Source organism: Pan troglodytes, chromosome 5, assembly GCF_028858775.2.
Source record: "Pan troglodytes isolate AG18354 chromosome 5, NHGRI_mPanTro3-v2.0_pri, whole genome shotgun sequence".
NCBI classification, from domain to species: Eukaryota; Metazoa; Chordata; class Mammalia; order Primates; family Hominidae; genus Pan; species Pan troglodytes.
Genome location: NC_072403.2, coordinates 137,944,689 through 137,971,329, shown reverse-complemented (window position 1 = coordinate 137,971,329; position 26,641 = coordinate 137,944,689). Strand labels below are relative to the sequence as shown.

The window sequence follows — 26,641 nt, the reverse complement described above, 5'->3', positions numbered from 1 at the left end:
AGCAATGTGATAGAGTTAACATGCTAAGTTAAATTACCAATTTGTTATTTGTTTTTATTTTACCCAGATAACTCAGATTTATGTCTAACCAAATGTGAGGATAACTTATAAACTGCCTAAATTATGTTTGGACTTGGAAGGAAATAATTTAATACTTTCTCCAAAAAGACTCCCTCTTTCCACCTCCATTATGTAAGTAATGTGGGAAATATTTCATAAATAATAGTTCATGAGGCAGATTAAAATATTACATTCCTTTTCCCACAAATTCCAGCACTTAAGAACTTTGAACAAGGGATCCAGAGTAGATTGAAATAAGCTAAGAATTCTTGCCCAGTTTCTAGAGCTATGTCATTTGTCTCCATCAAGATAAGCAGAACTCACTTTCTGAGTCACAGATTAAAAGTATATCACATTTACTTATTGGTGATAATTCCAATATCCAATTGATCAGCCAGCAAATAATCTTTGGAAACAGAAACACTGGGTTGGTAAAAATTCCTGACATTTCTAGAAATCACCAAGCCAAATGCAGAAGTTGCAATTGCCATGGATTCCAAATATCATAACAAAAGTAAAGAAATAAAGAAACAGACCAATCACTGAGAAGAACAAAAAGCTCAGGTTGTATTCATTGTGTTCTCTAGTTTGTCTATCTAACAAAGTTAGAAAACCAGATGATACGGTTTGGCTGTGTCCCAAACTCAAACCCAAATCTCATCTTGAATTGTAGCTCCCATAATTCCCACGTGTTGTGGGAGGGCCCTGTTGGGAGATAATTGAATCATGGGGGCGGTTTCCCCCATACTGTTCTCATGGTAGTGCATATGTCTCATGAGATCTGATGGTTTTCTAAGGGGTTTTCCTTTTCACTTGGCTCTCATTCTCTCTCTTGCCTGCCACCATGTAAGACAGGCCTTTCTCCTTCCACCATGACTGTGAGACCTCCCCAGCCATGTGGAACTGTGAGTCCATTAAACATCTTTTTCTTTATAAATTACCCATTCTTGGGTAGGTCTTTATCAGCAGCATGAAAATGAACTAATACACCAGGTGTGGTAGTTGAATTAAAATTAAAACTAAATCTACACAGAGAATTCAACCACTATAAGTCATCATAATTAAACACACCAAATGAAGTTATTACAAGACTACTTTAAATCTGAATCATCTGAATAACTACCTTAACTGGCCGTTTTATATTTCTTGAAGAGCTCCTTAAATTTTAGAATCATATGATTACATGCAACTTAAATGTTTCTTAGGACTCGTAGACGTAGGTGATGAGTTATTTTTAACACCTCAATCCTAAATCATTTAAACACATGGGATATATATTAACATTTTAGGAAGTCAGAATTTGAGAAAACTGAAAAGATCTCAAGAAACTGAATGAATTTCCATGTGGCGATTTTACGGCCAGAAAAGACTAAATAAAGGAAAGCAATCAATGTGTCATCAAGCTGCACGGCATTCTTTAGACTGAGAGATAGCTGCTGGAGTTTTACTATTTCAATGTCAAAGAATGTAACTAGTGCTCCTTAGGCTTCTATGCAAACAATAGAGTTGCCATGAGAGACATCAGGCCTTTCCTGTTGAGCATCAGCACAAAGGACCTAGCACAAAGCCAGACAAATAGGGTGTGACCGAGTGCACCCAAGAGACTGTTAAAAGAGAAACTTTGGACAAATTTAACGTAACTGAGTTTAAGAGAGCAAAGAGTGATTCGCAAATGGGGCAGCCACCTCCCCCAACACAACCAGAACAGGTTTAGAGAGACTCTGGCACTGCAACTTGGTGGAAGATTTATGGACCGAAAAAGGAGTGATGTACAGAAAACGGAAGTGAAGTACAGAAACAGCTGGATTGGCTACAGCTCGACATTTGCCTTATTTGAACACATTTAAACAGTTGTCCACCCGTGAGTGGCGAAAAGTCGGTGATTGGTACGCGTAGGTTACGGCCTGCTTATACTTCCAGTTAGGTTACACTTCACTACTTATGAAGTAACGTTTAAGCTGAACTTAAAATATGTAAGAAGGCAGCTCTAGGCAAAATTTTTTTTTTTTTTTTTTGAGATGGAGTCTCGCTCTGTCACCCAGGCTGGAGTGCAGTGGCGCGATCTCGGCTCACTGCAACCTCCACCTCCCTCAGCCACACCCCCTGCCAACCACCCACGTAGCTGGGATTACAGGCGCCTGCCACCACACCCTGCTAATTTTTGTATTTTTAGTAGAGACTGGGTTTCGCCATGTTGACCAGGTGGTCTCGAACGCCTGACCTCAAGTTATCCGCAAGCCTTTGCCTCCCAAAGTGCTGGGATTACAGGCGTGAGCTATCGCACCCGGCCTAGGCTAAATTTAATTTAACAAGATGCCCCAAGTCTCTCTTCTTGGTAAGAGAGAGGACATCTGTTTCAAAGAAAAGCTTTGAAGAAAGAGGCTGGATTCAGATACTGTTTCCCATATTAACTAACACCCATACCGCACGTGTATGGATTGAGATTCTCTCTCAAAGTGGTTATTTCAGTCATGGAAATGCCGCAAATGAATGTCAGAATGAACCAGTCTTACGTATTAGAGCAAACATGTCCTAAGGATGTCTTGGTGTATTAAATTTTAGTATTACATAGAATCTCAAATTTTCAAAAGAGAGAAATGACTCCATGAGGCCAAGATTTACATTCATACACTCCCACATACATAAAACTGCTACCAATGGCACTGTAAATCAACTAATTGCTTCCAGAGAAGGCTTTGTCTATGTTCAATATTAAATTGTTTACTTGTATGTGTGTGCATATACTTCCCTTAAAAAAATTTAGGAGGGTGACAGGTTTTCAAATGTAGTCGAAATCTAATTAGATCAGGATGAAGGCTTTTCACAACTTTCACAGCATGGTCTGTTAGGGAAATTGCAATTTGTCTAAGTCATATTTCACTCAAAAGTTCATCCAACTGTCTATTGAACGTATACTCTATGCTCAGCACTGGGGATACAAGGATCAAAAAACCGTCCTGCACCAAAGAGGCTTCACTCTTCATCAGACAGACATATGAGAAAGAGTTGCCATGAGATCTGTGAAAACTGTAAAAGAGCAAGTGATAAGGTACAGACTGAGATAGAGGTGCAAAGAAAAGTTTAGGCTCCCAGGGCAGGGGTGAAAAGAATTCAATAAGGGAAAGATGTCTGAGCGTCTTGGAGGACTGGCTGGCATTTGACACACTGACATGGCCAAGGGGAGGAAGGATACATGGCCAGGTGGAGCAGACAACATGTGCACATCACAGAGGCATGAAATGGCATGTTCAAGAACCAGGAGTTGAACTGTCACTGGATTTAAGCTGAAGGTAGTTGTATTGATGTAGTCTATAATTTCCTTATAAATAAACTGTGCATTAGCACCACATTGCTGCTCTTTCTGATCTTTTAACATTGGGAAAAAATCCCATGAATTTTCTGTGAAATTTTACAAGATCATCCAAAACACTTTCTAGTGGAAAGTTACAAACACAATTACAGTAGACATAAATTCCTAACGACTTACAGTTGAACTTAAATTAAGAAAACCTCTACCATTTATTTTTTTTCCATCACCCTTGGATTTCGGGTTAAGCATTTCATTCAGTTCTTCATTCAGCAGGACGAGGTGGCAGAAGTTATTACTGGGAGCACAGTGCAGAGGACAAGAGCTTTGCAACTGAACAGACCGGAGTTTGAATCCTGCCTTTGTTTCTCAGTAACCATGTGACCCGGGGTAAGTTTCTTAACTTCTCCAGCCTCAGTTTCCTTGTGTGTATAACAGGTGTTATACTAGCACATGATTCAAATAAATAGTCTGATAATTAAATAACATTACATGTAGGGTGGGTGCGGCGGCTCACTCCTGTAATCCCAGCACTTTGGGAGGCCGAGACAGGCGGATCCCGAGGTCAGGAGTTCAAGACCAGCCTGGCCAACATGGTGAAAACCTGTCTCTACTGAAAATACAAAAATTTGCTGGGCACGGTGGCAGGCGCCTGTAATCCCAGCTACTCAGGAGGCTGAGGCAGAATTACTCAAACCCGGGAGATGGAGGTTGCAGTGAGCCAAGATCGCGCCACTGCACTCCAGCCTGGGTGACAGAGCAAGACTCCATCTTGGGAAAAAAAAAAAAAGATTACATGTAAAGAGCTTTGCAGAGAGTATAATATGTAGTGAGAGCTCAATAAGTAATTTTAAAATTACAAAATAAGACAAGGTGATATTGGTCTGTAAATAAATACAACCAAAACTAGCAATTTATGCAATTATCCAAATAATTGAGAACTAATTCTCATTCTTGAATTAGCTAGCTAATTTGAAATAACTAGCTATTTTAGATATAAAAAGTGATGTAGGTTTCAGATGAAAACAGTTTGGGATTTGATTTCTCTAGCAATATAAGTCAATTGTCTTTTTCCCTTTAAGTATATAAAATCAATCTAAATGTCTGTTCTCACCAAACCCCCGACATTTCTTGGACTTTGGTTCTCCCATTTTACTCTCTAATTAAAAGATGCTCATACTGTTTACTGTTCACTATAAAAAGATGTCTAGAAGGAAAGTACCTACACACAAAGTGGACATTTGGATATTTGAGAAGTCTAAAAGTTCATATATAGCTTTGCACACTTAAATTACTGGGCAGTTGATAGAAACCCACAGGAATACTTACCAAGGTAATCTTGAATAGATTTGCCCTGGTGTTCAATAAATGCTACTGATTGACTCACTTATCAGTTGGTATAGTCCAGTGCTTTTCAACTCCGTCTGCATGTTAGAATCATCTGGGATCTTTTAAAACTCCTTACACCTGCTGGTAGATTGGTCTAAGTAGCGGCCTTACCATCTGTATTTTTTTTAGTTCTCCAGGTGACTCAAATGTACATCCAGAGTTGAAAACCACTGGTGTGGCATAAGCTTATAATTTGAAAAAGGAAAAAAGAAAATACTTGTTATATACAGGGATGATGAAGACGGTCACAGTCTGATTTTTGTTTCCATTAATAGTTTTGAAAGAGGAAAATAATCTCTGTCATAAAATTTAATTCAATTTAACTTTAATGCTTACTGAGTGCTTACTATATACTATAGAGAGTATATATACTACATATAGAGTATATATAGTATATATACTATGTACTGTATACACTATATACTAATATTGCACATTGTGCTAATAATGGTCATTAAATATTTTTTAAAAGTGAGTAACAGAGTTATTGGCAGAGGGAATAATCTGATTAGAGAGGCAAGGTATACACACAAAAACATCATTAGAGATAACTATAATGCAATAGTATGAACAATTAAATAGTCTGATTCCAAAGCTCTTAAGGAGGTCAGGAGAAATGGCCAAAGTGGTCAGAATCTCTGGGGAAGCTGGAAGCTTGGGGAAACTAAGGTCTTGAAGTGGTAGGATTTGCAGAAACAGAGAGAAAAGAGGAAGAAACTTCAGCATTTCTTTTGGGATGTGTAATACGTTGGGAAGAATTCAGTTTTCAAGTTGTTTTTCTAACTGAGCCTTATTTGTGGCTACCTAGTTTAAAAGCAAGAACAGCCTGGCCCTGCCTCCTACAAGGCTCTCCTTTCTTCATAATTCATTGCCTGTGTGGCACGTGAACAAACACACACCATGATAAAATGACAGCCTCTTCCTGCAAAGGAAAAGTTTCTGAGATCAGCTTATGGAGAAAAACAAAAACAAAGAAGCAATCCTATAGAAATCAAATATTTTTAAAACTTGAATTTGTTTCATTTTCACTCATTGTTCAAGTGGGCTTCTTGACATTTTATTTTCTTGGCTAATGTTCTTTAGTTTACCATTTGTCTTCATCCTTTGATTTGACTGTGCCCTCCCTTTAAAGTGTTGGTAGTACTTACTTTAAAGTAGGTTTTAATCTTGGTTTAGAATTTTTTTTCTTTAATTTGCAATTTGTGGTTGGGAAATGATCTGCCTTTTGTTTCAGGTTGTTTAATATTTTCCAATATAATGTTCTTCTTGCACTCCAGTGGGTTCATTTGCAAAACATTTAATGTCATTTGTGTCTTTGAAGAACAGTGTATTCCGTTAGAACAAAAGCGAGCTTCTGCATAGAGCTTATGATGGTTTATAATTGGTAAACTATTAATTTGACCACGTTTGTGAACTAATAAAGGGAGTAGGAAACTCTTAGATATTTACTCTTTTTCTTGTATTCATTAATTTATTCATTCAACAGCTCCTGCCTCTAAATAACTTATAATTCTTTGGAGGATTGGGAAGCAGTAGAAAAATATAAAAGAGAACCAGAACACAATGTGAACAATAACATGATAAAGGTATGCACAGGGAGCTATGGGGAGGCCAGAGAGGAAACCCTTTTCAGAGTGGTGCCCCCACTATAGTCAAAGCAAAGGGTTATAGCTGAACAAGTAAAAGAGAAAAGATCACCTCAGGCCTTCAGAGGAAGCAATATATACAAATACTTAAAGTCACGTGATGTAATGAAACTTAGAGAATAGAGGAAGTGATCAAGATAAGACAAAGAAGTGAACAGGAATCAAGTATGAAAGACCTAGTATGCAATGCCAAAGAGCATGAACTTAACTCTGTAACAACATGGAATCGCTGAAGTACTGCAGGCAGGGAAATGCACGATCTGACTTATCTAGGTTTTGATTTGGAAAATGGACTGAAGGCAGGGAGACGGGATGAAGTAGACACAGCAATCTGCTTGAGAAATAATGAAACTATGAACCATAGTTGTAGAAATTCAAATGTAGAAAAAGGGATGAATTTGAGAGGCAGTAGGAGGTAGAACTGACAAAATTTGGTGAATGACTTGATGAGGATAGGTATGGGAATGGAGAAAGGGCAATCAAGAATGTTATCTCGGTTTCTAGCTCGGGACACTGGATGGATGTGATGCCTGTAACTAATCTATCCACTCTTACACTCATTGTGGCTTCAATAGATTTTGCTAGGAACTAAGTGAAACAAATATGTTTAGGTAATAATGGATGTTTAAGTAATTCATTCATGATCTGATGTATTAAACCGGGCAAATTTTCATTCACACTTTTATCTAGATAATATCTGAATTGAGTTGTGCTTCCTTTTAATCTGTTAGTTTAAAGTAAATCAGCCTAAGAATTAGAGACTAGAAAATGCATCCTTTTAATATGAAGCATCTAAGGACATTTTCCTCCAACTGTTAAAACCATAGATCTCTGATACCACTTCTCATTCGTTTTGTGTTTTGTTTTGTTTGTGTCATTTTTGTAGTTTTTAGGAAGATTTTACTTTTTAGAGTAGCAGTAGGTTGAGAGGAAGTTACAGACCACACATGCATCATCTCCACTGTCATCAATATTCTACAAGTGATACATCTGTTACAACTGATGAAACTACATTGACACATCATCGCCCAAAGTACATATTTCTTTAGGGTTCAATTCTGATGTACAGAGTGTTTGGACAAACGTATACTGACATATATCTATCATGATAGTATCATACAGAGTATGTTTACTTCCCTCAATCATCCATTTGTTTTAACCTCTGAGTCTAGAAAAGAGACAACAGGCAGGCATCACCTTGAACTCAGACAGGATGTCAACTGACTGTTGAATTCCACTGTGCCAAGGATTTGCCTATTGCAGCTTACTGACACTGTAGGTCTTCATGAGTACATGGAAGACATTAAGGCACGATCAGGGCCTGAGGAAACAATTTTTCTCATGTTAAATATGTTATGCCACCTCACATAGCAAACATTTTTCTAATGTTTGTTATGTTCAGAAGTTAAAGGAATTTGAAACAGCAAGAGACCAAAAGAAAATGGGAAAAAGGCCTCCTATGAAATTAGAATAGGTTCGTTCCCTAAATAACTAATGATCTAGAGTACTGCCTGGCACATGTTAACTGATTCTATATGTCAGAAACCAAGTCAGATCCCTGCCCTAGCAGAATGTACAGGCTAGTAAAAAAGATGAACATTTTTAGGGGAATAATTTTTTTCAGCTTTACTGAGGTATAATTGACAAATTAAAGTTATATATGTTCAAGGTGTACAACATGATGTTTTGATATTTGTGTACACTGGGAAATGATTACCACAATCAAGCTAATTAGCATACCCATCACCTCACATAGTTACCATTTTGTTAGGGAGGAGCAAGAACACTTAAGATCTACTCTCAGTAAATTTCACATAGCAGAACATCATTATTATTAACTATAGTCATCATGCTGTACCTCAGGTCTCCAGAACTTATTTACCTTTTAAGCAAAAGTGTGTGCCTTTTGGCTAGCATCTCTGCATTTCTCCCACCACTCAATTTCTGGTAACCACCCTTCTACTCTCTGTTTCTATGAGTTTGACCCTTTTAGACTCATAGAGATCATGCAGTGTTTGTCTTTCTGTGTCTGGCTTGTTGCATTTAGCACAATATCCTCCAGGTTCATCCATGTTGCCACAAATGGTAGGATTTTCTTCTTAAGGCTGAAACAAAATTACTCTTATTTTACACCATATACAAAAGTCAACTCAAAATGTGTAAAAGACCTAAATATAAGATTATGTTTTCTTAGAAGAGAGGAAAAGCTCTTGGACATTGGCCTTGGCAATGATTTTTTTGGTATCATACCAAAAGCTCAGGCCAAAAGGCAAAATACATAAATGAGACTACATCAAACCAAACAGCTCTGCACAGTAAAGGAAACAACCAACAAAATGAAACAGTAGCCTATGGATTGGAATATATCTGATAAGGGGTTAATATTCCAAAATTTATAAAGAACTCATACAACTCAAGAGTGAAAAAACAAATCACCTGATTATAAAATGCGCAAAAGACATTTTTCCAAAGAAGACATAAAAATAGCCAATGGGTGTATGAAAAGGTGCTCAACATCATTACTCACCAAGGATATGCAAATCAAAACCACCATGAGATACCACCTTCCACTGTTATGATGGCTGGTATCAAAAGGTCAGAAGATAACAAATGTTGGTGAAGGTTTGGAAAAAAGGGAACTCTTATACACTGTTGATGGGAATGTAGATTGGTACAGTCATTATGGAAAACAGTATGGAGACTTCTAAAGAAATTAAAATTAAAACTACTATATGACCCAGCAATCTATTTTCTAGGCATGTAGCCAAAGGAAATAAAATCACCACCTTGTAAAGATACCTGCACTCCTGTATTCATTGCAGCATTATTCACAAGAGCTAAGATATGGAAACAACCTAAGTATCTGTCAACGGACAAATGGAAAAAGAAACTGTGGTGCATATATACAATGGAATATTAGTCAGTCCTAAAAAAGAATGAGATCTTGCCATTTGCCACAATATGCATCAGACTGGAGAACATTATGAGGCACAGAAAATAATTTCTCTTATATGTGCAATATTTTTTAAATCAAATATACAGAAAGAGAGAGCAAAATAGTGTTTACCAGTGGTTGGGAGGGAAGGAAATAGGGAGATGTAATTCAGAGGATACAGAGTAGCAGATATGTATGACGAATAAGTCTAGTGATCTAATGTACAACATGAGGACTTTATGTAATAAAATTGTTCTGTATGTGAAACTCATGCTGAGTAGCTTTAGCTGTTCTTGCCACAAAAACAGAAACAAAAATGGCAAAGTGTGTGAGCTGATGTATATGCTAATTTGCTTCACTATAATAATCTGTTTACTATCTATATGTATCCCATAACATCATGTTGTATACCTTACATATGCACAATATAATGTATTTATAATAAATACACTTAACCAATAATGAAAGTTTGCTGAAAATTCGGAAAAGGAAGGTATGGAATACTATGGAAGTAAATAGCAGATTACCTAACTGAAGGGATCAAACCTAGTGCAAAGAGTCATAGATCTTCCAGAGCAAAAGATATTAATGCTTAGGCTTAGGTACATTGGGGTCAGGGAAATGAACAGTACTCCAGGCAGAAAGAAGGGTTAGAGACTACTGTTGGTAAACTCAATGATGGCACTTCCGGTTGCCTCATAGAGAGAAACCATGATGGGACACCAGTTTGTCAGGGACCGAAAGAATGTCAGAAAAGTGAAACTCTCCAAATAAGCTGAAGCTTCCAGCAAACAATCATGGTTAAAAACAAGAAGAGGTTTTAATATACCCATTAGCCATTTTTATGTCTTCTGTGGAAAAATATCTATTCAAGTCTTTGCCCATTTTATAATCAGGTGATTTGTTTCTTCACTCTTGAGTTGTATGAGTTCTTTATAAATTTTGGATATTAACCCCTTATGAGATATGTGGTTTGCAAATATTTTTTTCTCATATGTAGGCTGCTGTTTCATGTTGCTTATTGTTTCCTTGTTAACCACTACTTTAACCACTTCTTATTTTTAACTATAATTTTTCAATGACGCTTATTGTATCAGGGTGAATCTTTGTACCTGCTTCTTTATCTGTTGAAAACAATGACCTTTGAATTAAAAGCTAGAGAACAATTTAAATAGGACATAAAATTCCAAAATGGCAAAAAAAATAGAATAAAATAAAGTCCCTTTTATAAATTTGATTAAGTTTCAAGGCTCTATGAGTCCCCAATATACATTTGATAAAGTTTCCTGGCTCAAAACTAGAACACTGAGAAACCTGACATTAAGTAGATCACAATTTGATTATAAATCATTTTAGAGCATAGAGGATACGCCCTAAGACTAATTTTCAATGTGAAAAAGAAACTATAAAAAGTAAACATGATAATGATTTGGGACAAGATTCTGCAAGATGGCAACCAAGTCTTCCAACAAGAGAACACAAAGTGAATGGTCAATTGCTATTACATTATTACACATGTATATTATAGTGCACAATTGATATTACATTGTAATATATAATATTAGTATTTTAATAAAATACACAATAATATATTGATAATATAATACAGTATATTATATTACAACAATATTATATATTCTATTAACCAGGGTTCAAAGAAACAGAAACAATAGGACGTACATATTATCAGAGTCACCCCTAAGGCTGTAACAATGGAGCGGTCCACTTTCGGTGGTATCAGCATAATATGCAAGACCATCTCTAAACTAGGCTCAAGATCTGTCATTTAGTTGATTGTAAAGAATGCCACTTGAAGATAGATTGCACTGTCCACACTCAACCTTATGGCTAGGTGCATCAGACAACGCTGAATTCATAATGGGAAGCTCACATCACATAGTATCTTGGTGTCCCATGGTTAGGCATTTAGTCTTTGGGTGGTCCAGTAGCAAGCCAGAAACTGCTTTGAAAAGGAAAATTATTACTTGAAGAAGAGAGCATAGATTAGTTCCAAAACCCTACAGATCTGCATTATGATTCTCCTTTTGGTACTTGCCAGAAGCTCCAAACAGCATCCCTATTTGCTATGCACATATTATCACTGGATCTGCTGGAACATAAGGCCCAGGTGTTAGGGCAGCAGTCACTGAAGCTGGAATTGCTGCAGGGCCCCCCCTCTCTCTGGTCCACAATCAAAACTGGCAGCCTGTTGGGTAACTCAATAAATAGGTGGGAGTAGTATACTCAAATGTAGTATATGTGACCTCCAAAAAAATTGTTTTAACTGCTTACAAAGCATTTTACCTCTTTATTCATGGTAGATGGTGTTAGATCCAGAAACTTATACCCTTACTCCAGACCACTGAATCCCCGGAACCTCACTGAAGGCCCCTGAATTTTTGTAGGGTTTATGTCCCACTCTCTAGTTTACATATGTCTTACTAAGGCATCTGATGCGCTACTTTCTGCTTATTAGAGCCAGTCAATATCGTAATGTAGAAGACCAGTGTCCCCTACATTTTTGTGCAATGTCAAGCTAATCAATTTCTCTGTGGACTGTATAATAGAAGAAAGGAGAATTGACATAGCCCTGACTCAAGAGCGTGAAGTCTACTCTTGGCTGTGCCAGATAAAAGCAGACTGTTTCCAGTGGCCTTTGCATATTGGTATGGAAGAAAAGGCATTTTTCAGGTCACTAGCTACACACCAAGTGCCAAGGGCTGTGTTTATTTATTCCAGTAAAGATACCATTTTTTGGATAGCAGTTGAAATTGGAATTACCTCCCGATTAAATTTATGGTTCATAGTCATTCTCCAAGATCCATTCAATGTCTGTAGAGACCAAACAGGTAAGTAAAATGGGTATGTGGTAGGTATCTCCCAGTACATTTCAAGTCTTTGGCAGTGGCACAAGTCTCTGCAATTCATCCCAGGGATGCGATATCACTTCTGGTTTACTATCTTTGTAGTAATGGGAAGTTCCAGAGGCTTCCACTTTATCCTTCTTACCATAATGGCTCTAACCCTAGGGGTCATAGAGCCAATGTGGAGATTCTGATAGTTGCCAAGTATGTCTATTCCCATTATACATTCAGGAACTGGGGAAATAACTACAGGGGGGTCAACTGACCAACTGGGCTCACTGTGAGTTAAACTTGGGCTCAGACATCATCTGTATCTTGAAGACTGAATGCTCCCGTTTTAACTAGTGGGCTACCGTGAGTAGTTTAGGTCACAGGAGTTAACATAATTAAGAGAGAGTATTTAGTAATTACTGAAATATCTGGGCATTTCCTTTTCCACAGTGCACAGTCACTCAACAAATAGCTACAGGCCTCTTTGAGAAAACACGTGGATGAAGATTTATAGTATTTACTCGCAGCAATGATGCAGAATCCTTCCTCAAGGAGACCTGGACTCCCCTTCAATCAAGGGGCTCTAAATCTGTGAATTAGCTTAGGTCAGTATACTTGGTGAGTGACCCTGACTCTCCATTATGGAACTTAAGTCAGATTTTTGGCTGTAAGAACTAGAGTTTTTCAGGCTGTGAGTGGTGGTTTATGCCTGTTGATTCCCAGCGCTTTGAGAGGCCAGAAGTTTGAAACCAGCCTGGGCAACATAGTGAGACCCTTTCTCTACCAAAAAAAATTAAGACAAAAAAAAATACAGCAAAATAACTGAATGCCTGTAGTTCTAGCTATTCAGGAGGCTGAGTGGGGAGGACCACTTGAGCCCTGGAGTTTGAGGTTGCAGTGAGCTATGATCACGCCACTGCACTCCAGCCTGGGTAACAAAGTGAGACCCTGTCTCTAAAAAAAAAAAAAAAACAACAACAAAACAGAACTAGAGTTGGTTTTCTTTTTCCTGTTATGTAGATAAAAAAATACACTAGCAGACTGCTCACCTATTTCATTTTTAGAATCACTCTGGTAGTTAGCCACCACCAAAGATCTAATGCTTTCTGATCACTAGTATGTCTGCTGCTCTTTATAGTGAATGTGCATACCTTGTGTTTGGTGGATCAGTGCTGCTACTTGGCCTTTACTACTCCAGGAATCCACCATCCCTATTGAAATCAGAATCCTCATATCAATGGCACATCCTCCATGGTCATAGTTAGCTTACCATGGAGCTTTGCAAGGATGCTGGTGATCCCTTCACCAACGCATAGTTCAAAATCTTTTTTTTTCTTTCCATTTTCAACTTTTATTTTAGGTTTGGAGGTACATGTGCAGGTTTGTTACTTGGGTAGATTGCATGTCATTGGGGTTTGGAGTACAAATGATTCCTTCACCCAGGTCGTGAGCACAGTACTCAATAGGTAGTTTTTCAGCCCTTGCCTTCCTCCTAACGTACTACTAAACTAAAACAAAATAACAAGAAATAAAATTTTTAAAAATCGAAGTCTTAGTGAAGAAGATATCTTGTGGGCTTTCTAGAGGAATGTAGTCAGGAATGAGTGTGCAGTTAGCATGATACAGCCACTTCAACATTCCTATTTGTCTGTCTTCAGATTCCCTCCTCCTCCTCATGCCTTGGAAGCTGTGGCATCTCAACCTCATTAAATACGGGCAGTAGTGTGCTCACGCCAGCTCACTCCAGCTCACAAGAGCATGGTGTTAAATTTTCAGAAGTTTCATGAGCCAATTGTTGAATACAGCCATTATTTTTAAATTAAACATATAAACTTACAACTTCAGTAAAAAAATAAATCCCCTACCGTAGAAAAATAAATAAATAAATAAGGAGCTTAGCTATCTTGTCCTGGGATTTTCATGTTTAAAATGATTCTCTCTGGAGACACTGTAACATAGGCCTACCTCCTGAAGGCTTAGGGTTATGATTTATTTTACCTTTATGGTCCAGGGACTCACCAGCTGAGAATTTAACAAGCAACTACATCTTTCTAAGTCCATAGTTTACTCATCTAAAAGACATAAATACTATTTCCCCCCGAAGGGTTATCATGAGAATTGAATGTGACAATGTATTTTAAAAGTTGCACAATGCAGAACACGCAGAAAATTCTTAATAAATATTCGCTGTTACCATTATCCTATGAGAGAAAAACATGACTCGTTACCATGAGTTCTTCCTACAGAAGTGTGACGTGGCCACCATACACTGTCCAGAGTGCCAGGACAAGAGCACTCAAACTTCAAAATCTCCCAGGGTCACTTTTTGCCCCATGACTTTTCTGAAGCAGCTGTGGTCGCTCAAGTTGACGGAAGTTTTATACCTTCGGCTCCTCTGATGGGGCTACGTGCATACTCACGGCACTGGCCAAGTGTGTCCTCAAAGCAGCTTGACTCTCTAACCTTGAGTAAACTCAGCAATCCAGGGCCCATGACAAATGCGCAGTAAGGACGACGTTACAACAGAGGCGTTGCTTGATTTATTGTGTCTTATGAAATAGAAACCTCTTCACATCATGGGAATTAGTGATGGAATTTTAAAAAGAATAACAAAATGAAATCAGGAACGGAAGAAAAAAAATGCCTGAGTCCAACTCAAAAAAAAAACAAAAAAACCTTTCTAATAAAAAATGCAAACCAGATGCAGTTAGAGATGACTGATAATTAAGGATGATAAATGACTAATGTTTTCTATTGAATTACCAAGTGCACAGCATTGTTCCTACATGAGGGAATGATTTACATATGGCTGCTGGGCTATCTTTTCACCTAAATTTGATTTCACAGGCAATTTTCCCATTCTCAAAGTGCCCTCTCTCTCCCAGAGTCTTGCATTTCCCTCAGGAAAGTGACTCTTACCTTTCAGAGGTCTCTTTTATAAGAATGGATGGGCTAGATTGTGAGTAAATATTCTCTCCAATGAGCATAAAATTTATGCAATGAAGCCACAGTAAGTAGAATACAAACCCTGTTTCCTCAGTGGGGTGATGCATTAGCACAGAGCTACCCATATTCCCAAACCCCAGTCTGTCTTGAAACTAAGGATGTGTCTTGTTCAGCAGGGGGATAGGTACACAGTCTATGATTAAGCATTTCTTTAAAGCCCAGAAGGATCCCTGACTCTCACCATATTTATGATTGCAGCCTCTTTTCTGAGAGTTCTAGTCTGTGCCACACAACTTAGTATTAATAATATACTGATTTTTACTAGTAACAATTGCTTAATCTATACTAACATTATCTCACCAAACTAGGTTGTGAAAAAGGTAGAGACTTGATATGCTGCCTCCATTCACTTAATGTAGCACAAAGAATATCCTCAACAAATACTCAATGATTGGTTGACAACAGATGTTGTTCTAACATGATCACTAGGATTATAAATTGTCTGGGCGTGGTGGCTCATGCCTGTAGTCCCAGTTCTTTGGGAGGCTGAGGCAGGCAGATTACTTGAGGTAATCTGTGTTCCAGATAGAGGTTTCCAGTAAATGTTGACAGAATTAGATGAAAGAAATTACACAAGAAAGGAACGTGATCTCTTGGAGCCTCTTATCTCCTTTGTGTGTCCACGTGCCTTGTTTGATTTTCTAGTCACACTCTTTCAAAGCCCAGTTGTTGCACATCTGGAACAGGGCAGGTTGGAAGCTGTAGTGATGACAAAGTTAAAGGAAAGTCACTCTTCAGTTCAGCATCAGACAGCCAAATTGCTCTGTTAGTTTTACATGTAAAAATTGGCCCCAGCTGCTCCAACTTCTTTTGGCTCCTGATTTAGAACACTAAATAAAGACAAATAATTAATCAGCCCATTGGAAAGAAAGTAAACAAATGTCATGTGATTTAGGGACTGAGGTTGCAATAGTTTGGGTCACCAGAAAGTTATTGCATATCTTCTTTCAGACTTTTCTTGTGAAGTGTTGGGTTAAATAGGGTAACTGAGCCAAATCCCCTGAAACACTCCACAGAGTTTGGATCTGGCTGTGGGATCTATGTCTTTATGCTGCCATGGCCAGAGAAAACATTACTCAGATTGACTTTTGATATTTGCAAAACCTTCTATTGACTAATAGTCTGGTTTTTGTGGAGATGATCAGAATAGAGGGGAGTCTCTCCCTTAATATTCTACAAGCTTTTTTTCTATTTGATTCCTCACAGGTGGAAATGATTAGCTGCCAAAATTAAATCCATTTTAATTCAGGTAGTAATTAGCTGACTGCTAATTAAAAAAACTCTTCAATGGTTGAACTAGGGTTAGGAGAGACACACACAGGACATTAGACATTTTTTATTTATATGGTAACTGTACCATAAAAGCAACAATTCTACCATGTAAAGGTAGAGGCTATAATCAGTACTTTTTTAGGCAATGGGTAGTTATTCGAGTTTAGAGACAAAGGAGTGAAAGGATGGTGTTTTGAAGTTTTGTGGAGTGAAAACCGCTAGCTCATCTTTTTTATTTGCAAGTTGCAGAAATCCAACTCAACCTAGTTCAAACTAAAGGAATACCTGGCTGGCATAATTGAGGAAGTCAAGATAGGAACTGGCAGTGCTTGATCCAAAGGTTCTATCTATCAATGCCATCCAAATTATCTCTTTTCTCTTGGCTCAATGGTCTCTTGATTTGGCTTCATTTTCAAAAGGACACATTCACTGTTGGCATTATATGGGCACAATTATTGTCACATAGGCAGATATGGCCCCGCCCTTCTGTCCTACAATGATCTCTGGTTGGTCAGGTATAGGGCACATGCCCAGCCCAGGGAACAGTCAAGCCAGACTATAAGAGCTGTAATTGGGAGACAGACAGTTCTCATAAGGAAATGTGGGTTCTGCTACTAGAAAAGATAGAAGACATCACTACGCATATCCTTGTATCCTGTTTCTCCCTACCTCCCACCCCCAACCCCCCACAACCTACTAACCTTAATAGCACACTAAGTAGAAAAAGGGGATGCATACAATTCTAGTTGACAAAAATATAGTGGCAGAAGCAGTTAATGTTCACTAACCATATGCATACTCATAAAATACATTTCTCAGCCTCCCCTGCAGTTCCTTGGGGCCCTGTGATTAGATCTGGCCAAATATGCTGAACCACAGCGACACATGTCACTTCTGGGCTAAGGCAGTTAAGGCCATGTGCCTTTTCCACCTTCCCTCTCCTTTGCAACCATGACCTTGGAGAATCTATGGTCCAGATGGATGGACAAACTGGACCCACATGAGCAAAAAATAAACTTTATTTGAGTGGGAAACTTGGGGATTTGTCTGTTGCAGCAGCTAGAGGTAATTACCTTCACTACAATATTACCATTTCTCAGCAGCCTGTATCAGTCCATTCTCACATTACTATAAAGATCTACCTGAGACTGCATAATTTATAAAGAAAAGAGGTTTAATTGGCTCATGGTTCCACAGGCTGTACAGGAAGCATGACTGGGGAGGCCTCAGGAAACTTACAATCATGGAGGAAGGCAAAGGGGAAGCAGGCAAGCACCGCGTGGCTGAAGCTGGGGGAAGAGAGATAAGTGGGGGAGGGAGGCTGCTACACACTTTTAAACAATCAGATCTCATGAGAACTCACTCACTATCACGAGAATAGCAAGGGGGAAATCCGTCCCCATGATCCAATCACCTCCCACCAGGCCCCTCCTCCAACACTGGGGATTACAATTCAACATGAGATTGGGGCGGGGACACAAATCCAAGCCATTTCACAGCCCCTGCAGAGCAATAAGAACTAGCAGTTAAATAAAACCTTATTTATGGATCTCACATAGTTATTTCAATGTAAAGACTTCTTTACATTGACACTTTCCTTTAATAAGAGAGTGAAAAGTAGTTGTTTCAAGGTATCCTGCATGTGTCTTCCTGATTAATTTGCAGACAATATGTGTTTTTCTTACACAGAGCACTTAATTGGCATTTAGAACACAATAGCAGAAACTCGACACCCTGAAAAGGATGTTCAGCTTATGTTAAAATGATTTTTTGAGGTCTTATGAGAACTTTTCTAAAATGTATTATCTATCAACTATTATTTTTTAAAAATTAATAAAAATTGTGCAGACGGAAGACAATCATGAAAATCAATTATTTTTATATACTTCAATAAATTAAAAAATGAACTGAATGAATACTGACTTTTAGATTTTTTTCTGACAGCTAGTCTTGAAAATAATTGTTTAATTATTTGTTCTTTTTATTTTCTTTTTTTCCCTAAAGTCTGATGCAGGCAGGATCCAGTTCACTGAGGATTCTGGTGAATTAAGTAAGTTACTATTTACATAGGTTTCATTGAAATAAAAAATTGAGACTTTGTCATTTTGGATGCACGTTCTGTCTGATTAAGGAAAATAACACATAAAAAAATTCTTAAGAAAAAAAGCGTGACAAAGATATTTTACACTAAGAATGTAGAAAAACAGACATTGCCCCATGGCCTAACTAGCAAAAATAATAAAAAGCTAACTCCTAGGCCCTAGTGTCTTTTCTCTCCATTCGAATGGCCTTCTTGGTAATTTTTCTTAGCTCTAGGTGGTATTTAAAATATTTGAGCTTAGATATTTCCACACCTACCCCAAGAAGTCTACCTTGATGAGAAAAGTCTAGATATAACTTATTTATTCAACAAATATCATGCTCCTGTCAGAAGAAACAAAACCTGTGCCCTGTGCTTAAGAAAGCTTCAGTCCAATGCTATCCAGCGGTTATGGGTAATAAGAAGTGCTTTGAGAGCATTAAACACAGAGACACATACAGGAGTTGGAGAAGGCATCCCTGAGGGAAACAATACCTCGGCGTTGTCCTCGGTGTTTCATATTGTTCACTATTAAATTATTTGTTAAGGAGAAATACTGATATTCCTAATATTGATATCCAAAAGAATCTCCTGGAGTGATATGGTTTGGCTGCGCCCCCACTCAGATCTCATCTGGAACTGTAGTTTCCATAATCCCCACGTGTCATGGGAGGGACCTGGTGGGAGGTCATTTAATCTTGGAGGCGGTTACCCTCATGCTGTTCTCATGATAGTGAGTTCTCACGAGATTTGATGGTTTTATAAGGGGCTTTACCCCCTTTGCTGGGCGCTTTTCCTTGCTGCTGCCATGTGAAGAAGGAGGTGTTTGCTTCCCCTTCTGCCATGACTGTAAGTTTTTGAGGCCTCCCCAGCCATGCTGAACTGTGAGTCAACTAAACATATTTCCTTTATAAATTACCCAGTCTTGGGTATGTCTTTATTTGCAGCGTGAGAACAGACTAATAAACAGAGTCCTCCCTAAGACACTGAAAAATAATATAACATACTTATAAGAATCACAAAAGTATCTTGGCTTACTATATAACTAGTCAACTTTTTGATATCCACTGACTGTAATAGAGGACTAAAAAAAAAACTAGGAACAATTTTATATTCACGTCACATGAATTGTTTGATTACTAGGTAAGTAACTATTCCAAAGTGGTTTCATGTTGTGACTTTGTGATTTAAATATCCGTTTGAGAATGGATAACAAGAGTGGGTCACACATAATTTCTCATTAACGGACTCTATTAAGTTAAAAAAAAAGTAATTTTCCCTGACACTTAAAAATTAAAAATGGAATTATCAATATGTATTTGGCGTGCTGCATTCAATGATTTAGACTGTATTTTCCAAGAGAAAAGAGTTCAATAGTCTCTCTCTTTTTGGTAGACTCTCATTGTAGTAGTCATAAGGAGAGCAGAGACTGTAGGAGTGCACTCATTCTCCTGGGCTCAGAGTAGACAATGCTCCATCTGTAGTGGTACTCAACTTGGGCTCACGGTGTATCTGCTATAATATAAAGCTGCATTTCCAATTGCATTTGACACCTGGCCATTGATAACTACAGGGAAAATGCCTTTCACAGAGGCATAGTGCTAGAAAGTTGCTCCTAGAAATCTTGGTCAGGGGATCACTAAAATTCAAGTAGGATCTTCCATAATCTGAATCCCAAAGATTGCATCATTTCATGTAACTTTTGTGAAGATTAAAGAAGACAAATATTTGTTTTCCAACTCTGTTGAAATCCTAAGACACACTGCTATGGACCGAATGTTTGTGTCCCCTAGCCAAAATCCATATGTTGAAGTCTGAATTCCAACTGTGATGGTTTTGAAGGTGAGGGTCTTTGGGAGGTAATTAGATCATGAGGGTGGAACATTCATGAATGGAATTAGTGTCCTTATAAGAAGAAACATAAGAGAGAGGATCTCTGCTCTCTGCCATGTGAGGATACAATAAGACACATCTGCAAGCCAGGAAGAAGGTTGTCACCATAAACCAGATCTGCTGGCACCTAGATCTTGGACTTTCCAGCCTCCGGAACTGTGAGAAATAAATTTGTGTTATTTAAGCTACCCAGTATGTGATATTGTTATAGCAGCCTGAACTGAACTAAGATACACATATAAAATGTAATTGTTCTGATTATTTTTATATACTCAATATATGCTATTTTACAGACGAGCTCTTGGTATCAAGTTTAAGTTGTAATTTTCAACTCAGTAAAGCATTTTTTGAACACCTACCATACTCAAGACATTCTGTTAGGTGCTGTGGAATCCACAAAGATAAGAACACAAGCATGCGATTTGCAGAAATAACACCGATTTCCTTTCATAATACAAGTGCTGAAAGAAAATATCAAACCACAATATGCTGTGCTCAATGTTGGGGCTTTTACATTCATATGAGGATCAGACTTAGAAGCATGTGTTCTATGACCTTATGCTAAAGGGTAGCATTAGTTCAACTTCAGAGCTCCCTAGAAATAGAAAATGCCCACCAATTTTTCAGGAAAAGCAAATCCTACTCAAACTGGAAGGAACATTGAGTAAATATTTTTGTCAGCTGGGATCCTAGTAGATGCTGTTAACTATATCACAGTGGCTCTCAGTGGTTTCTAAACCTGCTCTGAACTAGGTGCAAGTGATTCAAGGAGACAGAGCCATGAAGTGCTCAATCACACAGCTAGTTAGCACTGAGCTCAGATTGAAGTCAGACCCTCAAAATTTGGTGGCAGCAGCATCAGCATCATCTGAGAAGTTGTCAGAAATGCAAATCTCTGGCTCCATCCAAGACCTACTAACTCTGATACTCTGAGCTGGGGCATAGCTATCTGTGTTGTAAAGAACTCTCGAGATGATTCTGATCCATGTTAAAGTTTGAGTATCATTGATATACCATGACATGGAGGAGATTTTAGCTGAGATTTGATTTTCTGAAACTGTTCTGACACTACAACTCAACGCTAAAGGACAATTGTAGTGTGACTTCTAATCCCACATTCTTCTTCCCAATTCTTGGAAGAGTTCACTTTAGCTCCTGAGAGGAAAAAAAAAAAAAAAGCAAACCCATTTACTCTCTCACTGATCATCGTGCCAGCTTATATTCTTAGAACCAGGCCTGCATTGAATTATCTAAAAAGATCTCAAAGATCTTTAATATTCCATCAACACATGGGAAAATAAACCACTGACAATGTGTCAATGCCTTTTGTTTTTGTTTTTGTTTTTGCTTTGCTTTTCTCTGATTGAGTTACTGAAAACAATTTATAGCTTTTATAATCCCAAGCTCTGTGGACTTACAGGAGATCTACTAAAAATGTCATAAACTCAAAGCAATTTGGTAAACAAAAAAAATAATAATAAAAAGAATTCAAGCCAGGACATGAATGCCAATGGCCCAAGTGGTTTATGATTAAAACACGACGTCGACTTTTTCATGATTTTTACAGCTAATTAGAAAGATTTATCAGCATTCAAAAGAAGCACCCCCACCCCCCCAAGGAAACAGGGCTGCATACAGTGATTAATGATAACCAGTTTTCACTGAGAGTGGAAAACTACTGCACTCCAAAGGCTCACGTGTGGAAGGAGAAGAACTGTTACTTCTGAAGGAAAGAACTGATCAGAGTTGAGGGCGTAAGAAGGCCATACATGACACTCACTTGCTCCCTTCTTCCACATGTTCTTCATGACCAGCTCAGGTCCCACCAACTCCAAAAAGCCTTCCTCACTGACCTTTTCTTTCCTTCTCCTACAATCAAAATCACTGTGGCCTGCCAGGCACAGCGAATGGCATAGTGGCTGGGAGTCAGACCAGTCTGACTCTTCACTTGGTAAGTGTGTGCTGTTGGGCAAGCTCTTAATCTCTCTAAACCTCAGTTTCCCCATCTGTAAAAATATGGTGAATACTACTACTGACATCATAGAATTGTTATTTTCAGAATTAAATGAGATGACATATTTAAGTTGCTTGGCACATTGTTTCAGTAAATGCTGAATACATGGTGCTATTATATTGTCATTATTGCTCACATTTGGTTTATGTAGGATGGTGTCATTAACTAGATGTACATTTCTGGAGAATAAGCAGTAGGTCTGTGACTTTTTGATATGAAAGAAAGGCAGAAGAAAAGAGAGGGAAGGAGAGAAAACCACTCAAAACCCTCCCACTAACGGGATGACTCCTGGAATTCTGCCTATGGAGTTTTATTTCTTCATTTCAGGTTTCTGATCTCATGAGTCCATCTGATTTTGCAAATATTTCTCCCTTAGGATGAATGTAAAATCTGAGAGTCATTTTTATTCAAGTTTGGAGAAAGAGAAATGTGTGAGAGTACCAGGTATATGGGAGGGGGCAAAACGAAAGACAAGAAGAGAAGAGGGTGTCTGTGCTGCAAAGTCAAGTCTAGCACACTGCCGAAGTTCTCTGAACTCTCACCACTCACAGCAAACTGGAAACCACTATAGGAACCAACTCGTCTCTTGATCCTGATGTGGGAGTCCCAGAAAGAAAGCCAAAAAGTGAAAATTCCTTGGTTCTCTGATGGGAAGCACACCTCAAGCACTGTCTCCAGATACTTATCTCTTATCTCTTTCCTGCATTTAGTTTCTATCCAGAGAAATCAGAAAAGGAAAGGTAGCCCATGGCTACTACTTAATGTGTCACTTGTATGTTTGGTTTTATTTTGATTCATGTCATTCTGCTTTCACAGGACCCTCTAACTGCTCCAAACCCTCCCCGGGAGACCAGTTGGAAAGTAGCCATATCTTAACTCTTCTATGTGACTCTTCAAAAGTAAGGGTGATTTTAAAGGACATTTCTGCTGACAGATTCTCATTTGTTTCAATAAACCTAAAAAAAAAAAAAAATCTTCATCTACAGAAACCAAAGGTATCACTACTGTCAACCTCTCACATCATATCCACAGTTACTGTCTTGAAAAACAAAAGGAAAAGTGTTCCTTCAAAGTCTCCAATAACCAGAGAAGATGATGCCTCTGAAGGCTGGCAAGTCCCAGATGACATGGTCTGAAAACAGAGACACTCTGCTGGCGGCAGCAACTGGAGAGGCGCCAACACGAAGCTGTTAACAAAGGGGAGTTAGGATAACACGCAGCTTCGCAGCTTGATGACTGTTTCCAAGTGCATGGCTCGGACAAGGGTCTGACAGCAAAACCAGCCATAATTCAGTGTTGGAGTTTTGTTGTTTTGTTTGAGAAGTTGACTTCATTAAAAAATAATAATAATAAAGAAAAAGAAAAAAAAGAAAAGAAAACGAGATAGAAACCAGAGACACCAAAATGATTATTGCTTTGGGGATATTTTCAGAATTTGCCCAGAAACAGTAAAGATAATGCAGGGCACAGTCAATAGACATTTGTTCTGGTGGTGTTCACAGCTTTGTCTCCTTGGCATCATGGACAACATGGCAGAGCCAAAAGAATTTCCTTTCCCTGATCACAAACTCCAAAGCCATTGGTCTACTGCTGTTGTAGCATGTGGCCCAACATTTATGGCCTGGTTCAGCTGTGTGCTTAGTCAAGCACAGCCTTACAGGTGGTTAAGGCAAAGCCAAGGAACGGAAGGAGGTCAGTTATTTACTGAGCATCTTCTGTGACTTGGTATTGTTTGGGGCTTCATTCCTTCAATCATCATGGAACCAAAATGATTGGATTTCCTCAGCTTCAAGGTGTATACCCTGGTACCCTAAATTATAAAGAGCAGATGGCTTTCAAGCCTGGACAACTGCTGGCCCAAAGGTTAGTTCCTACAAAAACCAATGCCAGACTTCTGTTATAGCCATCATTTCTAGAGTGCACCTGAACTTGGTACACCGGGCATATTGTCACTCACTAAGTAAGAAGAAATAATCTTTTTGGGATTCACTTAGTAAAAAACGGAAAGAAAAACAGATGGATACAGAAAGTCGAAATTCAAACATATTTTGTGGGACTTGGTTTTAAAATTTATAGGAAAATGCAAAGAGTTAAGAATAGCCAATACGCTCTTGAATGAAAAGGAAAAATAAGAAAAGGTAGGATGACTTGCCTAGAGAGATATAAAATATCAAATCACATCTAAAGTTACAATGATTAAAACAATGTGGTATTGGCACAAAGATGTACTATTGTATTGATGGAATAAGAAACAAAGCCTTAAAACAGACCCATGCATAAACTGATACTGACTTATGCCAAAGATGGCACTGCCAAGCAGTGGGACATAGATGATGTTGACATCCCTAACTCACACCACACATTAAAATTACCTCCAAATGAACCACAGATCTAAATAAACCTGAAAGGCAAAACAACAAACTTCCTAGAAGATAACATAGGAGATTATATATAACTTCACGACCTGAGTCAAGAGAATACAGTATTTCTTAAACAAAACACAAAAAGGTTCTCACCATAAAGGAAAAATAAAGTTTAACTGCCACAAAAATGAAAACTTCTGCTTATCAGACAGTATTATTAAATGAGTAAAAAGCTATAATACAAGTAGAAGAAAGGCTCATATGCAGAATATTTTTTTAAAACTCTTATGAAACAATAAAAAATGATGGACAATCCAATAGAAAAATGAGCCAAAGATTTTAAAAGACACATCACATAAGAAGAAATCCAAATGATCTATACACATGGGAAGAGGTTCTCATCATTAGGAGTCAGAAAAATAAAAATTATAAGCAGTAAGTGATGATTACACAATTCTGTGGATATGATAAAAACTAACATGCTAAAGAGTTGTACATTTTAAATGCGTGAATTGTATGGCATGGAAACAGTATCTTATTAAAGCTATTATTTTTAAAAAACACAAGCAAAAGTAGTGTACACCTACCTACTCAAATGAATAAAATTTAAAGATTGCGTCAGTCAGAATGTGGAGCAATTAAAACTCTTAACCACTCCTGATGGGAGTGTAAATTGGCACAACCACTTTGGAAAATAATTTGGCATAATTCATTAGAGTAGAAAATAGAGATACTTTATGTATGATCTAACAAGTAAATTCTGAGGTATCAACCCAACCAAATGCACATATATGTTCACCAGGAAACATGTAAAAGAATGTTTACAGCAATATTATTCATGAATGCCAAAAACTAGAAAAATGTAAATGTCCATCATCACTAGAATGGATACAAATCTTAAACTACAGTATAGTCACACAGTAAAATCCCACACAACAAAGAACATGAACAAACTTCAGCTAGAAGCAACAATATAAATGAATCTTCAAAACTGTTGAGCAAAATAAGCAGCTAAACTCTGTTTGAAGATGGCATCTTAAGTGGTAAAACTATATGGGTAAGCAATGAAGGATTATCTAAAAGTCAAGATATTGCTTACACTTAGAAGGCACAGAGGTGATTCTGAAGTAGCACTTTGGCAATACTGTATTCTATTTCTTGATCTAAGTGGTGATTACATGAGGTTAACTTTGTGACAATTTATTGAGCAATAGGCATATTTTATGCATTTTACTGGCAAAACAACTTTTTTTTTTTTTTTTTGAGAAGGAGTCTCACTCTGTCGCCCAGGCTGGAGTGCAATGGCACAGTCTCGGCAGCAATTCTCCTGCCTCAGCCTCCTGAATAGCTGTGATTACAGGCGCACACTACCATAACTGGCTAACTTTTGTATTTTTATTAGAGACAGGGTTTCACCATGTTGGTCAGGCTGGTCTCAAACTCCTGACCTCATGATCCGCCTGCCTCGGCCTACAGAAGTGCTGGGATTACAGGCGTGAGCCACTGTGCTCGGCCCTTATTTTTTTTTTTTTAAGTCATGAATGAAGTTGGTCAGTTGCCCAGCATTGCAGCCATTAAGCAATTCACCCTTGTTTTTCACTGTGGCTAAAATCCAAACACCAATGTCCTGGCTGGCTGGGTGGATGGCACCCCCCAAGCCTCATCACTGATAAGCCATGTGACTTGTCCACTGCCCTGCCCTCAGGACAAGTGTAACAATTCACCTAGGGCTTACAAGCATCTCTAGGCAAAGGAATGGAGTATCCTGACTACAGGGTTATAACTCAGTCCGTGTTACAGACTACATAATTGTGTCTCCCC

The 26,641-nt window shown here is 38.2% G+C and overlaps 1 protein-coding gene across 2 annotated transcripts in view; it reads right to left on the bottom strand.

Moving 5' to 3' along the window:
- Window positions 1-14,713: 14,713 nt before the first annotated feature.
- TRMT11 (tRNA methyltransferase 11 homolog) overlaps window positions 14,714-26,641 on the bottom strand; it is a 92,230-nt gene continuing 80,302 nt past the window's right edge. Inside the window, exon 17 of one of the 2 annotated variants that reach the window (XR_010158187.1) lies at window positions 14,714-16,028. The gene's annotated coding sequence lies outside the window, so the exon portion shown is untranslated. The remainder of the gene's footprint in view (window positions 16,029-26,641) is intronic. The other variant, XR_010158188.1, reaches the window with a different exon arrangement.